This window comes from Zootoca vivipara, chromosome 8 (genome assembly GCF_963506605.1).
Source record: "Zootoca vivipara chromosome 8, rZooViv1.1, whole genome shotgun sequence".
Taxonomy (NCBI): Eukaryota; Metazoa; Chordata; class Lepidosauria; order Squamata; family Lacertidae; genus Zootoca; species Zootoca vivipara.
Genome location: NC_083283.1, coordinates 67762848 through 67779888, shown reverse-complemented (window position 1 = coordinate 67779888; position 17041 = coordinate 67762848).

Here is a 17041-nt window from a genome sequence, read left to right as displayed (position 1 = left end):
TTAGTCATGCTGGCCTCATGACCCGGAAAGCTGTCTGTGGACAAATGCTGGCTCCCTTGGTCTGTAGCGAGATGAGTGCTGCAACCCCATAGTCGCCTTTGACTTGACTTAACCATCCAGGGGTCCTTTACCTTTTACCCTTACCATGCCAAATACAAATGTATTCATGGGATAACTTGAACAAGACATCCTCACAAAGCCCATTAAGAAACCACTTACATGGTGGCGATGCACAAAAGATATCTTTGTGGTGTGGACAAATTGCAAAGCAAATCTAGAACAATTCATAAATTGCATCAGCTCTGCTCACCCAGCTATCAACATTCTACAGCACCATTGATAATCCATTCATCCCTTCCCTCACCAATGAGGAACAACAAAATGTCTACAGCAAACTCACTGATGCTCATACCAACCTAGACTGGAAATCCTGCAATCCGAATTGTATAACGAAAGCCATTGCCTACAACTTATCTGTTATGATCAAATGCATTTGCAAACAAGAACGATAAATACCAAAGAAGGGTCAGTGAATTTAAAGAAATCCCCCACGTTTATGTTTGTTTGCAACATCCACTAGGCTTCCATCCGCTTATCTGCCCAGCTATAATCTCAACCCCCTTCATGGATCAATGCCTTGTCGTGGCGAAGGGGCTTGAATAACTCAGAGAAGCTATGAGCTATGCCATGCAGGGCCACCCAAGATGGACAGGTCATAGTGGAGAGTTTTGACTAAACGTGATCCACCTGGAGAAGGAACTGGCAAGCCACTCCAGTATCCCTGCCAAGAAAACTCCATGGACAAAGACAACAGGCATATAAAAGTTATGACGCTGAAAGATGAGCCACTCAGGTCGGAAGGCGTCCAACATGCTACTGAGGAAGAGCGGAGGACAAGTACAAGTAGATTCAGAGCTGATGAAGCGGCTGGGCCAAAGCCGAAAGGACGCTCAGTTGCGGATATGCCTGGAAGCGAAAGGAAAGTCCGATGCTGTAAAGAAAAATATTGCATAGGAACCTGGAATGTAAGAACCATGAATAGAGGTAAGCTGGATGTGGTCAAAAATGAGATGACAAGAATAAATATCGACATCCTGGGCATCAGTGAACTAAAATGGAAGGGAATGGGTGAATTCAGTTCGGGTGACTATCATATCTACTACTGTGGGCAAGAATCCTGTAGAAGAAATGGAGTGGCCCTCATAGTCAACAAAAGAGTGGCAAAAGCTGTGATGGGATGCAATCTCAAAAATGACAGAATGATCTCGATACGAATCCAAGGCAGACCTTTTAACATCACAGTAATCCAAGTTTATGCACCAACTACCGGTGCTGAAGAAAGTGAAATTGACCAATTCTATGAAGACCTACAACACCTTCTAGAAATGACACCAAAGAAGGATGCTCTTCTCATTACAGGGGATTGGAATGCTAAAGTAGGGAATCAAGAGATAAAAGGAACAACTGGCAAGTTTGGCCTGGGAGTTCAAAATGAAGCAGGGCAAAGGCTAATAGAGTTCTGTCAAGAGAACAAGCTGGTCATCACAAACACTCTCTTCCAACAACACAAGAGACGACTCTACACATGGATATCACCAAATGGGCAGCATCGAAATCAGATTGATTATATTCTCTGCAGCCAAAGATGGAGAAGCTCTATACAGTCAGCAAAAACAAGACCTGGAGCTGACTGTAACTCAGATCATCAGCTTCTTATAGCAAAATTCCAGCTTAAACTGAAGAAAGTAGGAAAAACCACTGGGCCAGTAAGATACAATCTGAATCAAATCCCTTATGAATACACAGTGGAAGTGAGGAACAGGTTTAAGGATTTAGATTTGGTGGACAGAGTGCCTGAAGAACTATGGATGGAGGCTCGTAACATTATACAGGAGGCAGCAACGAAAACCATCCCAAGGAAAAGGAAATGCAAGAAAGCAAAATGGCTGTCCAACGAGGCCTTACAAATAGCGGAGGAGAGGAGGCAAGCAAAATGCAAGGGAGATAGGGAAAGATACAGGAAACTGAATGCAGATTTCCAAAAAACAGCAAGGAGAGACAAGAGGGTCTTCTTAAATGAGCAATGCAAAGAAATAGAGGAAAACAATAGAATGGGGAAAACCAGAGATCTGTTCAAGAAAATTGGAGATATGAAAGGAACATTTCGTACAAAGATTACCATAATCAAGGACAAAAGTGGTAAGGACCTAACAGAAGCAGAAGACATCAAGAAGAGGTGGCAAGAATACACAGAGGAATTATACCAGAAAGATATGGAGGTCTCGTACACCCCAGGTAGTGTGGTTGCTGACCTTGAGCCAGACATCTTGGAGAGTGAAGTCAAATGGGCCTTAGAAAGCACTGCTAATAACAAGGCCAGTGGAAGTGATGATATTCCAGCTGAACTATTTAAAATTTTAAAAGATGATGCTGTTAAGGTGCTTCACCCAATATGCCAGCAAGTTTGGAAAACTCAGCAATGGCCAGAGGATTGGAGAAGATCAGTCTACATCCCAATTCCAAAGAAGGGCAGTGCCAAAGAATGCTCCAACTACCGCACAATTGCGCTCATTTCACACGCTAGCAAGGTTATGCTTAAAATTCTACAAGGCAGGCTTAGGCAGTATGTGGACCGAGAACTTCCAGAAGTGCAAGCTGGATTTCGAAAGGGCAGAGGAACCAGAGACCAAATAGCAAACATGCGCTGGATTATGGAGAAAGCTAGAGAGTTCCAGAAAAACGTCTACTTCTGCTTCATTGACTATGCAAAAGCCTTTGACTGTGTCGACCACAGCAAACTATGGCAAGTTCTTAAAGAAATGGGAGTGCCTGATCACCTCATCTGTCTCCTGAGAAATCTCTATGTGGGACAAGAAGCTACAGTTAGAACTGGATATGGAACAACGGATTGGTTCAAAATTGGGAAAGGAGTACGACAAGGTTGTATATTGTCTCCCTGCTTATTTAACTTATATGCAGAATTCATCATGCGAAAGGCTGGACTAGATGAATCCCAAGCAGGAATTAAGATTGCCGGAAGAAATATCAACAACCTCAGATATGCAGATGACACAACCTTGATGGCAGAAAGTGAGGAGGAATTAAAGAACCTTTTAATGAGGGTGAAAGAGGAGAGCGCAAGATATGGTCTGAAGCTCAACATCAAAAAAACCAAGATCATGGCCACTGGTCCCATCACCTCCTGGCAAATAGAAGGGGAAGAAATGGAGGCAGTGAGAGATTTTACTTTCTTGGGCTCCTTGATCACTGCAGATGGTGACAGCAGTCACGAAATTAAAAGACGCCTGCTTCTTGGGAGAAAAGCAATGACAAACCTAGACAGCATCTTAAAAAGCAGAGACATCACCTTGCCGACAAAGGTCCGTATAGTTAAAGCTATGGTTTTCCCAGTAGTGATGTATGGAAGTGAGAGCTGGACCATAAAGAAGGCTGATCGCCGAAGAATTGATGCTTTTGAATTATGGTGCTGGAGGAGACTCTTGAGAGTCCCATGGACTGCAAGAAGATCAAACCTATCCATTCTTAAGGAAATCAGCCCTGAGTGCTCCCTGGAAGGACAGATCCTGAAGCTGAGGCTCCAATACTTTGGCCACCTCATGAGAAGAGAAGACTCCCTGGACAAGACCCTGATGTTGGGAAAGATTGAGGGCACTAGGAGAAGGGGACGACAGAGGACAAGATGGTTGGACAGTGTTCTCGAAGCTACGAACATGAGTTTGACCAAACTACGGGAGGCAGTGCAAGACAGGAGTGCCTGGCGTGCTATGGTCCATGGGGTCACGAAGAGTCGGACACGACTAAACGACTAAACAACAACAACAATAATCTCAACACGGATCCCTTTCTCTTTTGCTATTTGAATTGGAAGAAAGCCTCCACTATAGTTCCAATATAATTAGCAGACACATGACTCAGCTTTGAATTAAGACCATACCTGCTATTTACCATGGACAGAATTACCAATTGCATGAACGGCATCTCATGTAGTCTGGCTCTTAGTGAGTGGTTGCTATTCTCACTCCAAATAATAAAGGTGGACTTGCATTTTGTTGCCCAGGTCTCCAGACCCTGGGCAGCCTCTGCTGGATCCTACGCAGGTTAGGCACAGAGGTCACTGGACTCCCCTATGAGTCTTTTAAATATTCAAACAGAGCATTTGGCTAGTAGCGGAAACTCTTCAGATCGATTCTCCCCATACCTCTGACCTGACACCTTGAGATAACCAAGTACAACAGCGCCATCTGCTGGCCGTTAGTTGTTCCAGCAATAGACCAAGCTTATGTTTTTGGGTGTCCTGTATTGACTCCCAAAGAGAAGACAGGCAAAAGGCATGAAATACCTTGCAAGTTTAAGGACTTACAAGGAGCTTCAGATAGACAAGGGAGAACAGGTTCATCAGTTGCCCTTTGGCTTTCCCTGTTGGCTTAAAACAGTGGTTCCCAAACCCTTTTGGGCCACTGCCGCCTTAGTCCCATAAATTCACCCCCTTACTCACCATCTTACTCCACATGTGCTCAACCAATTCAGTCAGTGGAACTGGTACTCCTACAGGGGCCACAGAATACCCATTCCACATTGGCAAGAACTTGATCGTTCAGCATGGCAACCCCTGAACTTCGGAACTCTCTGCCTATTGAGATCAATCAGGTGCCTTCACAGTAGTCTTTTCGGCGCTTGCTAAAAAAAACATTCCTGTCTAGAAAAGCAGGATTGCCATATGTCCGGAGGTTACAGGGATTTCAAAGGTGGAATTGACGTCCGGGGTGGGGTGGGGTGGGGGAGCTCAACAACTTTCGAGGTGTTCCGGTTTTTACTTTTTGAAATATGGCAACCCTAAGGAAAGCCTAGGGACGCGGGTAGAGCTGTGGTCTAAACCACTGAGCCTCTTGGGCTTGCCAATTGGAAGGTTGGCAGTTCGAATCCCCACGACAGGGTGAGCTCCCGTTGCTCGGTCCCAGCTTCTGCCAACCTAGCAGTTTGAAAGCACGTCAAAGTGCAAATAGATACATAGGTACCGCTCCCGCAGGAAGGTAAACGGCATTTCCGTGCGCTGTTCTGGTTTCGGTATTCTGTTGCGCAAGAAGCGGCTTAGTCATGCTGGCCCCATGACCCGGAAAAACTGTCTGCGGACAAACGCCAGCTCCCTCGGCCAGTAAAGCGAGATGAGCACCACAACCCCAGAGTCGTTCGCGACTGGACTTAACTGTCAGGGGTCCTTTACCTTTTAAAGAAAAACCTACCCATATGCTTAGAAATCGGAGGAATTTTTAATCTGTTTTAGTATTTTAATTTTTTGTATGTTTCAAAGTAGGCGTGTGAATTTTTCTCAATTTTACTGTTTTATTTTTTGTAAACAACTTTGGGGATTTTGTTTTTGTTTTTTTACAGCCAAGAGGTGTATAACTTTTATGAAATAAGAAATAAAAAATGAATGAATGAATGAAATTCACACCTGCAGCATCCTACTGCTGCCCCCTTGCTTCTTAGTGCCCCCCCCCTAGGTAATCACCACCCGCTTGGGAACAACAGGCTTAAAATGCCCACTGCTTAAGCCCACACATTTATTCCCAGGAACAAATATCAATTCCAGATGGATGCCACGATGATGAACCCCATCAGTGGAAACCCTGCGGGAGGTTTTCGGCTTGTGCCGTGAGCTTTCCCCCCTCTTCTCTTGGCCCTGCTCCTCCAGAAATGGGCTCCTGGAAGGTTGGAAGAACTGCCGGAGTGGTATGCCAGGGGAGAGGGGAAATGGGAATGTCTGTTTGGCCAGCTGATATATGCTAGTGCAAACAAGATTGCTTGTAATTGTGAGGCACCGAATTCCGTCCATTTCTATTTCCGAGGATTTCTGGTGAGCTGAACAGATGAAAAAAACACGACCCTCTGGCAGGATAAGCAAAAGGCATGTGACTGCGAAGAGCAGACCTTTCCTCTGTTTCTGTTAACACCACGTGCTTAGGAGTTGTTGGAGAGGAATGATGTTTTGAAAAAATGAAGTTCGGAGCAGAAACCTCAGCTTCTTTGCTTGCTGTTAGAGAACACAGCCCTCTGCTGGCTAAAGCTGACATCAACGGAGACAAGTTGCCTTGAAGGAACATTCCCTTTGTTGCGCTTGCCTCAAGCAATTTCATTTAGCCATGCAGAACTTTTCTCAGGAAGCCTGGATCCTTCCGAGCTTTCCCCAAGAAAGGTAAGAACAATAACTGCCACCCCCAAGGAGTTTGTCCAGCTGTTGATACTTAATGCTCCTTTTCCCAAGCATACTCTTGTGATGGTGGAGAGCATTTTCTGTAGACAAGAGAGGCTTTGTGATAGCAGGCCAGATAGCTCAGCTGGATAGATCGTGATGCTCATAATGTCAAGGTTGCAGGTTCAATCCCCGTATGAGACAGTTGCATATTCCTGCATTGCAGGGGGTGGGACATAGATGATCCGTAGAGTCCCTTCCAGTTCTATGATTCTATGACCGTTCCTGTTGGGGTGCATCATGGGAAATGGAATACCCTATGCCTCCTGGTTCAATGCATTGGGCCAGGATAGGTGGTTGGTGGCAAACTCAACAGGAAGCCAAGACTGAATTTTGGAAGCAGTTTGAGTTTCGCTCAGATTTGGGGGAAAGATTTTAAGATCCCCCCCCCAGTTCCAGATTTGGCCCCGTCACAACACACTGGAGATAATCTCACAGTAACTGAAGGTGTGAGGCGGCATCATCTTCTCTGATCACCTGGCAACCAGAGAAGTAGAACCTGTTGTCATGTCTACCAATTGCTCAGCAAAGGACACAGGCCACAAAGACCATTCCTATGTGTGACCTGCAGACAGTGGAGCCATAAGCAGTTACATGTTCTTTTTATGCGTAGCACTGACAATTTGACAAACTTCTGTGATGAATAGAGCATGCCAGGCACTCCTGTCTTCCACTGCCTCCCGCAGTTTGGTCATAAATCACCATGCTGAGCTGGCCTCATACAAGAGTTTCGTACAATGCTGCTGCTGCTGCTGCTGTTTCTTGGGAGGCGATGAGGGCAGCAGTAGACTTTAGAATGTAATATTGAATAAGTGAAGGGGGGGGAGAGACTTGTTGCTATGGTGAAAGCAAGGTGGGCAGCTGCTCCCAGCAGAGGTCCCTTCACAATTTCTTCATTGCTTCAAGTGAAGCTTCTGTGTTAACTATAAAGCTTTTATCTCTTCGGAGCAGGAGAGGAAGCAGTTGGATATTTGTCACCATGCAGAGGGACTTATTGCCTTCCAACGTAGCCATGACAAATTTCCTCATCTTTGAGTAACTGCATCCATTGGGCTGACATAGCTTCAGGATTAGACAGATTCTTGGAGGTCTATTAAGATATATAAATCAGGGTAGTGAATGGAATCTCCATGTTCACAGGCAACGGATTATCAATGCTGGGGACAAACAAACTGGAGAAGTCACTACAAAATAAAAAAATCCTTCCAGTAGCACCTTAGAGACCAAGTTTGTCATAGGTATGAGATTTTGTGTGCATGCTACCTACCTGTAACTACCTACCTGTAACTACCTCCCTGTAACTGGAGTATGGCTACCTACCTGTAACTGGAGTAGCCACTGTGCAAATTCCATGCTTCCAAAAGGGGGTTGAAAGCGCAATTCTGGATAATCCAGAATTTTGATCCAGCAAAGTGCAACCAGAAGTGGATCTATGCAAATATTTAAAAAACGCTGCGAAAATGCTTTTTTTTTTAAAAAAAAAAATTGAAACAAAATAAAAAATTCCCTCCAGCAGCACCTTAAAGACCAACTAAGTTTTTTATTTTGGTATGAACTTTCGTGTGCATGCACACTTCTTCAGATAGACTGAAATAGAAGTCCCCAGGCGCTTATTTGTAGAGAAAGGGTGGGGAGGGGTATGGGTGATTGACTGACTGATAGCTGTTGGCGACTGTAAACGACTGCAAATGGTCTTGCATGAAACAGCAAGGGGTGAGATGGCTGAAGATCGCTTTCTCATGTATAATGAGATAAGAATCCAACGTCTCTGTTCAAACCAGGTCTCTCCATGGTTTTAAGCTTGGTGATAAGTTGCAATTCAGCAACTTCTCTTTCCAGTCTATTTCTGAAATTCTTTTGTAGTAAGACAGCTACTTTGAGATATTGTATAGAATGTCCTGAGAGATTGAAGTGTTCTCCTACTGGTTTCTCTGTCTTGTAATTCCTGTTGTCAGATTTATGTCCATTTATCCTTTGGCGTGGGGTTTGGTCTGCTTGTCCAATATAGAGAGCTGAAGGGCACTGTTGGCATTTGATGGCATACACAATGTTAGAAGATGAGCAATTAAACAGTCCTGAGATGGGATGTTGGATGTTGTTGGGGCCAGTAATGGTGTTGTCCGGGTGTATGTGGCAGCAAAGTTGGCATCTGGGTTTATTGCAGGCTCTGGTACCAGTGTCCATGTTAAGTCTGGTTATTGTATTATTGTGGGTGAGGAGTTGTTTAAGATTGGGTGGCTGTCTGTAGGCAATGAAAGGTCTTCCTCCAAGAGCTTGAGAAAGAGAGCTGTCATTGTCTAGGAGAGGTTGTAGATCTCTGATGATGCGTTGTACTGTTTTAACTTGGGAGCTGTATGTGATAACTAGTGGTGTTCTGTTATTTTCTTTTTTGAGTCTGTTTTGCAGCAGGTTCTCTCTGGGTATCAGTCTGGCTCTGTTGATCTGTTGTTTAACTTCATCAGGTGGATATTTTAGTTCTAAAAAGGTTTGCTGTAGATCTCTTAGGTGAGATTCTCTGTCTGTAGAGTTGGAACAGATGTCCATTTTATCCTTTGGCCGTTTATGTCCATTTATCCTTTGGTGTAGGGTTTGGCCTGTTTGTCCAATATAGAGATCTGAAGGGCACTGTTGGCATTTGATGGCATACACAACATCCAATATCCAACACATTTATACACAACATATTTATACACAACATCCAATAATATTTTGCTCTCAAAACAAACACCTCCTGCCTCACTGTGTTTTGTGCAATAATCTTTTGCTCTCAAAACAAACACCCCCTGCCTCACTGTGAGTGCATAGCTGTCTTGGGGAACATCTGCAGGATGCTTATTTAAAGGATTGAATGTGTGTGCGCTAAAGTCCCCTTGCACTGGGAACTTCAGCCCATGCTGATCCCCCTCCTGCCCACTTGTCCAATGGGAACCATTGTTAGACTGATATAATCCTGTGAAATCTTCACAGCTGGCTTTCTCGTGATGGAAGGGACATGCCCATAGGGTGGAGAGAAGGAACTGCCTGGCTTTAGAGGGAGATTCCCATGCTTTCCATTGCCGCTGAATCAAAAGTGTGGGCAGCTGCTATGGAAATGTACCCTCAGGGAGGCCAGATGTCTCCTATTATAGAAGGTCACGACTTATTCCAGAAGATCAAAACACTTGGCAACCACTGCTTCACTTTGTTTTTCATGTTATGTAATGCATTTTTTCAGGATACAAACAGCAGCAGCAGTAATGCCAACGACTAAATTTGGCTCCTACAGGGACACTCACAATTTGTTCTGCTTGCAATTTAGATCCACAGCTTGTTCAGTATAATGTGCCAATCCAAGTCATCTCTCGTTCGTTTTACTTAGGGCTGCGCTGCCATACGTCCGGACATTATTGGAAGGCAGAATAGACATCTGGGAGAATCTCCGAAAGGTGGTGCTTTGCCCTGGATCAATGGGAAAACTGTGGGTTTTTTTGGCTCAACAATTTTGGGGGTTTCCTAAAATTTTTTGGGTGTCCTGGTTTCCCCCCTGGACATTATCAGAAGGCGGAATTGACATCCAGGGGGAATCTCTGAAAGGCAGCGCTTTGTTCTGGATCAATCAAGCTCAACAATTTTCGGGTCTTCCTGTAAAAAGCTTTCGGGGTGTCGTGGATTTTACTTTTTAAAATATGGCAATCCTAGTTTTACTTCTCTTTTGCACTAGGGTTATTTAAGTGGTTTGCAGACCAGATGTGTTTACTTTCTGCCATGCTGATGAGGCAGTGAGGCCAGAATGGGAAGACAGAAAACCCTAGCTAGGCCACTCTAACAAAGCCTATAATAATTTGTCCCCAAGAAGAAAAATAGGGGCAGTGACAAGAATCAGAAGACAGTGCCGGTTCTCGACAGGGCGGGCCCAAAACGTTTTGCTGCCTGAAGTGAAGGACAAGATGGTGCCCTCCCTCTGCTCTGGACTAGGAGCTGGATCTTGCTTCAATGCTGAGAGGAACAGGCTAATTTGGAGGGGGGGCACAGATGAGGCCCATGGCACATGCAGGCCTAGATGGCAGGGACTGGGCAGAGGAGGAGGAAGAGGAAGACAGTATAGACTCTTCTGGTTGCCCCAAGGGTACCAATGCAATTTTTCTCTTTGTAAAAAGCAGTATAGATTTACAACAGGGGTTTGAGGGAGGTCACAGCTCAGAGGCAGATGAGGGGAAAAGTTGGGAAATTTTGGGAGAGGAGCAAGCAAAGCCGGAGCACCAGCTGGCTGACACATTGTCATTAGAAAGCATTCCAGACCCTCCATCTCCCAGAACCCGGTGAGCCTTAAAAGTAGGAGAGCAAAGAGCTTGAAGACAGAGGGCACTTAGCGGCACCTGCAAAGGAGGTGATGATGACGACGACGAATGGGGAAGTGGGAGAGAAGGGGGTGGAGATTCACTCGGGACAACACTATTATCCAAGAGGATGGGTTCTATGGCCTCTCTTGTTAAGTTTGAAATAAAAAAAGGACTGTAAGAAACTTCTCCTTGTCTTTATACTTTCCTGGGCAATTAGCTGGGAGCCGCTGACAGCATCCTGACACTATCCTCCTGGGATGGTGGAAGTGGTGGGGCTCAGGAAGAACAGCCAGGGGGCTCCTGCTACCACCTCTCTGCTTCCATACCCTCCAACATTTCTCGGATGAAAATACGGACGCCCCATTCCATAAAAATAATTTTACTATTTATACCCTGCCCACCTGACTCTGGGCAGCTTCCAACTTACATAAAAACACAATAAAACATTAAACATTTGAAAACTTCCCTATATAGGGCTGCCTTCCGCCGGCTTGGGGGGTTGGAAAACTCCATACCCTCCAGCACTTATCTGATTAAAATAGGGACATCCTAAGGAAAAGTGGGACATTCTGGAAACTGGGATCAAATCAGAAGCTGGGATGGTTTATCTAAATCAGGGAAGCCCCTGGAAAATAGGGACACTTGGAGGGTCTGTGCTTCTGCCACCTGAGGCAGTTGCCTCTGTTTGCCTAATGATAGGGCAGGCCCTCTCTGGGATAGCTGGAGCATATTCAATGTATTGGTGAGAAGATTGTGCTCAGTTGCGCTCCAGATTACAATATTTATACAAGGGAAGGTATTCAGTGATCTGCTAATGTGTTTGTTCCATCAGGTCAACTATTTGGGCTTGTGGACGGAAATATCCCCCCCTCCTTTCCCCCACATGCTGTTTTGGAGGGTTCAGAGGCAATTTCAGGGGTTCAGGGGGCACATAGGGGGAACAGAGCCTTGTTTTGAAAGTGGAAGACCTTGTGCAGGGTCTCCATGGATGGAACTCATTAGCTGAATCCTGAACGTTGTTCTGCGGGGACCGTTGGGAACCGACCCAACCTTGCTTGCAGAGCTCTAATGTTTTGCCTGCATATTATAGGTAGGCCTGAGGGAGAACTTTGATTCAGTTCAAATGTCAAGGCAAACGTACCCAATTCACTCTTTCCCAAACAACAGATGAATCAAAACGCCAGCCATCCATCAAAATGTGTATTCCTCTGAATTTTGCTGTGTAGTTCTCCAGTCCAGTCATGTGCATATACTGGGATAAGGTGTTCATAATAATGTCAATCAATGAATGGCAGGAGAAACTATTTGGATATGTAGATTTAGCAAAATTAACTAATGCAATAAGAGGCGGTAGCAAACAAAAATTTGAACAGAACTGGGAGAAATTTGGAAATTATATGAAACAACCATGCCCCGCAATAAAATCCTGGATCCATTTCTAAAGATCGGTACTGGGTGTAAGGATTATAAAATAGAAGAGAAAATGAGTAAAGCATAGAATGGTGAGGGGAGCAGTATCTAACAAAATTTAAGGAGACCAAGATGTAGACAAGTGGAAGTATACGAATGGGGAGGATAATATATTTGTTTCAATAGCAGGTATGTAGTTGTATTATTGTATTATACCTGTTAGGGAAATCTGTTAGGTTTTTATTGTTGTAATTTGATGTGTTTTGATTTGATATGTTTTGATTTGAATCTCAATAAAGTTTATATATATATAAAAGGTGTTCATAATAGTGCATCCATTGGTGAAAATGCACAAAATGCATTACATCAGGGGAAACTGGCTTGCAAAAAATGTGCACAGAAAATATGTGTACGGTATTGGGATGCATTAGCCCTGAAATGCTGATAAATTCTCATTGGGAGGAGTATTCTGTTTACAAATCAAAATCACAAAGTGATGTGGGAATGTGGAGAACTGAACTCCAGCCTGGGAAGATGAAAGACCAAGAGAAACCGAAATTTGCAGGTGCAACCATCCCTTGTTGATGTCCTTTTGTTTTGGTGTAACCGATGCCTGGGAACTGGATATGTGAGTGTCTGATTACCTATGAATGTCCACATTGTTTCAGGTTCTTTACTCTTACTTGGGAATCACGATAACAAAAGCTGTATAGTTTCAGGGCAAGGCAAATGTTTATCTCTCCCTTCAAAATGCTCACCACAAGTGGAAAGGGTGGTTACCTGTGGCCGCCAAATACCAAGGATTGAAAAGCAATCAGCAAACTGTTTCATTCAGGGGGGTGGCAGATGGATAAAGGGAAACTTTGCTTATGACCTGCACACCTTCAATTGTCCCTTTCTTTCCTCCCCTAGCTTTATATTACCTCACCTCAGCTTTCTATTGATTGGGTTTGTTAACATTTGATACATTTCGCAGATTGTGGAGCAGTGTGGCAGAAGTGACTCACTGGATGGAGCAAGGCTGCTGCTATGCTAGCATCCTGGCAAGTGGATCATGGCTGCTTACGAGGACAGGGAAGATCAGGGCAATGCAAACATATACTGGATAGCTCCCCCCCCCCGTTCCAGTAAGCAGCAGCGACCCCAAGTTGTTTTCTTTCTGTAAAGCTGTGTACAGCTTTCCTCTCCTTCTCCTGAGTTTCAGTTTCCACCCTCTGCACTACACTAGAGCAGTGCGTCTGATTTGGCTGTGTCCCGAGCAAAATCAGGCCTATTTGGAGCAATCCAGGCACAGGTCAAGTCAGGTTGAGACAGTCCAGGTGAGGTTTAGTTGGACCACAGTGATTTAGGGCTGTCAGAGGGGCGGAGCATCAGGCAGGGAGGAGCAAATCAGCTGCCGAGCTAGTGCAGACACCTCTGACATCCCTGAGGAGTTTGAGACACAGGCAGTGGTACGAACAAACCTCTCAGAGCCAGTGTGGTGTAGTGGTTAGGAGCGGTAGACTCGTAATCTAGTGAACCGGGTTCACGTCTCCGCTCCTCCACATGCAGCTGCTGGGTGACCTTGGGCTAGTCACACTTCTTTGAAGTCTCTCAGCCTCACTCACCTCGCAGAGTGTTTGTTGTGGGGGAGGAAGGGAAAGGAGATTGTTAGCTGTTTTGAGACTCCTTAGGGTAGTGATAAAGCAGGATATCAAATCCAAACTCTTCTTAGAATCATAGAATCATAGAGTTGGAAGAGACCAGAAGGGCCATCCAGTCCAACCCCCTGCCAAGCAGGAAACACCATCAAAGCATTCTTGACATATGCCTGTCAAGCCTCTGCTTAAAGACCTCCAAAGAAGGAGACTCCACCACACTCCTTGGTAGCAAATTCCACTGCCAAACAGCTCTTACTGTCAGGGAGTTCTTCCTAATGTTTAGGTGGAATCTTCTTTCTTGTAGTTTGAATCCATTGCTGTGTCCGCTTCTCTGGAGCAGCAGAAAACAACCTTTCTCCCTTCTCTATATGACATCCTTTTATATATTTGAACATGGCTATCATATCACCCCTTAACCTTCTCTTCTCCAGGCTAAACATACCCAGCTCCCTAAGCCGTTCCTCATAAGGTATCGTTTCCAGGCCTTTGACCATTTTGGTTGCCCTCTTCTGGACACGTTCCGGCTTGTCAGTATCCTTCTTGAACTGTGGTGCCCAGAACTGGAAACAGGACTCCAGGTGAGGTCTGACCAGAGCAGAATACAGTGGTACTATTACTTCCCTTGATCTAGATGCTATACTCCTATTAATGGAGCCCAGGATTGCATTTGCTTTTTTAGCTGCTGCATCACACTGTTGACTATGTCAAGTTTGTGGTCTACCAAGACTCCTAGATCCTTTTCACATGTACTGCTCTCAAGCCAGGTGTCTCCCATCCTGTATTTGTGCCTTTGGGTTGTTTTTTGCCCAAGTGTAGTACTTTACATTTATCCTTGTTAAAATTCATCTTGTTTGCTTCTTCTTCTTGCTGCTTCTTCTTCTCATGCCCAGCCCACTCATTTGCTTGCCAACTCCCAGGACTAAGAGATGTATCTGCCCTGCTCTTCAGAAGGAAGATGCAGGGGGCAAGTCACTTGTTGGATCAATGTCTGTGCTTGTGCCAAGACATGCGTCTAAACCTCCTTTGCACCTGCTATACCTTGGGACCACTGCCTTATGTACCAAACTTTGTTTATGCACTGAAGACTTTGGCAAATGGGGAGTTTGAGATCTTTGTCCAGTAGTGAGGGCACTTCCCACCAGACCCCTCCTTCCTGCCTCTCCCCCGAAGCAGCAGGATTGTATTCTGCTGCTTAGAAGCTGGAAACCAGAAACATTCGACCCTGCATGGTCCTGGTTGCTGTTCCTTTGTGAGTGGCTTCCCACCTGCTCTCATATGGTGGGGGGAGAGAAGGAGATGCTTGATCTCCTACTCTGGCAATACCTCCAATTACTCAAGGACCACATCTCTCCATATGAACCGACCTGGACCCTGAGATCATCATCGGAGGCCCTTCATTGTGTGCCTCCTCCTCGAGAGAGAGGGTGTCAACACAAAAACAGGCCTTTTCTGTGGTGGTTCTCCCCAAGGAGACTTGCCTGGCGCCTTCATTAGACACCTTTAGGTGCCAGGCAAAAATATTCTTCTTCTGTCAGGCCTTTGGCTGATAAACATCTGATACACTTTAAAATGTGGGAGGGCAGATTTTTGGTTGCCTCCCCCTATTTTTCTTATGTACAGTAGTTTGTGGGTTTTTATATTGCATTTTTAGGTTGCAAATCGCCCTGCGATCTATATGGATAAAGAGCAGGATGCAGATTTAACAAATAAATAAATAAATAAATAAATAAATAAATAAAATTTCCCCCTTCACTTCCTGTTCCCAAGATCCTGGGCAAGGTGGGTGGTCTCTGGATCAACCCAGGGTGGGTCAGCCTGACTGGGGACCTCTGGATCAGGGATGAAGGGCAGATTAGCAGGGGAAGAGGGCTGATCTATGCACACAGTGACAAATGTTTGTGGATTACTCTTAAGGCAGAATTCTAATCCCTCCATTCATAGAAGCCTTGAAAGATGCTTCAAGGAGTCTCACCTTTCAGCAGCGCTTAAAGATAATAATAATAATAATAATAATAATAATAATAATAATAATAATAATAATATATTTATTCCCCAGCCACTCTCGGTGGCTTCCAACAGAAATATTTAAATACACTAATTTCTTAAAGATTAAAAGCTTCCCTAAACAGGGCTGCCTTCAGATGTCCTCTAAAAGTCTGGTAGTTATTTTTCTTTTTGACATCCGGTGGGAGGGTGCCACTACCGAGAAGGCCATCTGCCTGGTTCCCAGTAACTTGGCTTCTCGCAGCGAGGGAACCGCCAGAAGGCCTTAGGCACTGGGCCTCAGTGTCCGGGAATAGCGATGGAGGTGGAGACGCTCCTTAAGGTATACTGGACCGAGGCCATTTAGGGCTTTAAAGGTCAGCACCAACACTTTGAATTGTGCTCGGAAACGTACTGGGAGCCAATGCAGGTCTTTCAAGACCGGTGTTATGTGGTCTCGGCGGCTGCTCCCAGTCACCAGTCTAGCTGCCTCATTCTGGATTAATTGTAGTTTCCGGGTCACCTTCAAAGGTAGCCCCACATAGAGCGCATTGCAGTAGTCCAAGAGAGAGATAACTAGAGCATGCACCACTCTGGAGAGATAGCCACTTACCAAACTTCAGGCTAATTCTACTAGTGGTAATCCCGGTTTTCTGATTGAGCCATTTAACACGTCTCCATCATAAGGGAGAAATTGGGACCAAACTGTTAAGAAATGTGTATTGGGTCTTACTTCTGCCTCTCGTAGAATTTTATTAATACTTCTCTGAATCAATCGGCTCTCTGGAATTAATTAAACAGGGTAATAAAAATGCACTTTTATGAACTTTCTCATTTTCTTTGTGCCCCAAGGAAGGGTAAACTTATTTAATTATCACCTCCCACACTGCCTGGGTAAGAAAGAAATTCAGGGAAGCTTATTACAAGCAATAGAAGATTAATTTTGCCCCAGTGAGCAAGAAGCTAGGAGCTGAACAGCTGTTTCAAGGCAATTAGCTTCCCAAATGCTTCTCTTAGTTAGGTCTCGTCTCGCTTCAGTTTTTATATCTATACATATATGTGTAGATCTAAAGGAGGACATCTGGTCTAAAGTAAACCAAAGTTACCTCTAACCAAAATTATTGGGGTGACTAGTCTATGGACCTACCTGCCTTCTGTGGTGCAGCTAAATACATCTCAGGGCAGGTCTTCAGAGCCCTGCAGATTAGGAGGTCACTGAATAGCCATGCAGAGAGCATCTAAAGTAGCATTTGCATGCCATGATACTATGGGGCTGGGGCCTGTCCCTGCAGCACCCTTCCTTTTCAGAAACATTTTATAGCCAGGGGCTTTCCAGCCAGGCATGACAGATGCTCATTTTATTGCTATTTCTTCCTTTAAAATATGTATTGTCCTTTTCAACAATGGTGCTTCTTCCT